We start from the raw sequence: 1,150 nt of genomic DNA, 5'->3' as shown, positions 1-1,150 counted from the left end.
GTTAAGAGTGGGTTTCTTAAGAAGTGGGGTTATACGAGCCTGTTTAAATGTTGAGGGAAAAACACCAGTGTGAAGGGATGTGTTAACGATGTGAGTGAGTGCAGGTACAACTGCAGGAGAAATGGCTTGAAGGAGATGAGCTGGAGTAGGATCAAGCGGACAAGTAGTAGGATGATTGGAAAGGATGAGTTTAGAGACTTCTGAGTTTAGATTCTGCCTCAGAGAGTGGAGAGAAGGATGAAAACGAGTGTATGTTTGCTGGTAAGATGTGTTTGACAGTTTGTGGTGTGGCAAATTGTGCACTGAGGTTTGTAATTTTATAAATGAAGAATGTGGCAAAGTCGTCAGCTGTTACAGCTGATGAAGGAGGGGGAGGAGGAGGACAAAGAAGGGAGGAAAATGTTAGAGAGTTAGGCGAATTGTTAATTTTGTTGTGATAGTATGTCCTTTTAGCAGTGGAGACATTAGCAGAGAATGAAGAGAGGAGTGATCGATATACATTAAGGTCAGTAGGATTTTGTGATTTGCGCCATACTCTTTCTGCAGCTCTGAGCTCAGAACGATGCTCGCAGAGAACATCATATAGCCAAGGGGCAGAAGAGGTGGTACGAGCTGGCCTGGAAGACAAGGGGCAGACACTGTCTAAACAAGACGTAAGAGTGGAGCAGAAAGTATCAGTAGCACTGTTAACATCAAGAGATCCCAGGTAGCCAGCGCAATCGGGCCAATTGTGGCTGAGCATTGGCTCACTCGGCTGTGTTCTAGCAGCGGCTCACCAAAAGTGAGCCAGTTCTGGCCCAGTAATGGTTGCCAGATTTGGCTAGGCTTTGGATCTGCGGATTTGGCCCGGTTTGCACTGAGACACGGCACATTTAGCCACATTAGGTCCGATTACGGACCATAAGGGCTGGTCTGATTTTGGCTGAGATATGGGCATGCATACCCGTGTGATCCAACATTCTCTTTTTTCTTTAACTACATTTGGAAATTAATGATGTAATTCATATAATGAAACAAGCTTAAAGTGGTTAAGGGAACTTTAACATTATTTTTGCTATATGAGTTTCAAGACATGCGCACAAGCTTTGACATCTAATGACAACACCTGGTGGGCTTTTTGTGCTGCTAATTGCCAGAAGACCAGAAGAAA

The sequence above is a fragment of the Sinocyclocheilus rhinocerous genome, unplaced genomic scaffold (genome assembly GCF_001515625.1).
Source record: "Sinocyclocheilus rhinocerous isolate Xijiao unplaced genomic scaffold, SAMN03320098_v1.1 scaffold2310, whole genome shotgun sequence".
In the NCBI taxonomy this organism is placed as follows: domain Eukaryota; kingdom Metazoa; phylum Chordata; class Actinopteri; order Cypriniformes; family Cyprinidae; genus Sinocyclocheilus; species Sinocyclocheilus rhinocerous.
The sequence above is the reverse complement of the archived record's forward strand: the minus strand, read 5'-3'. Positions refer to the sequence as shown.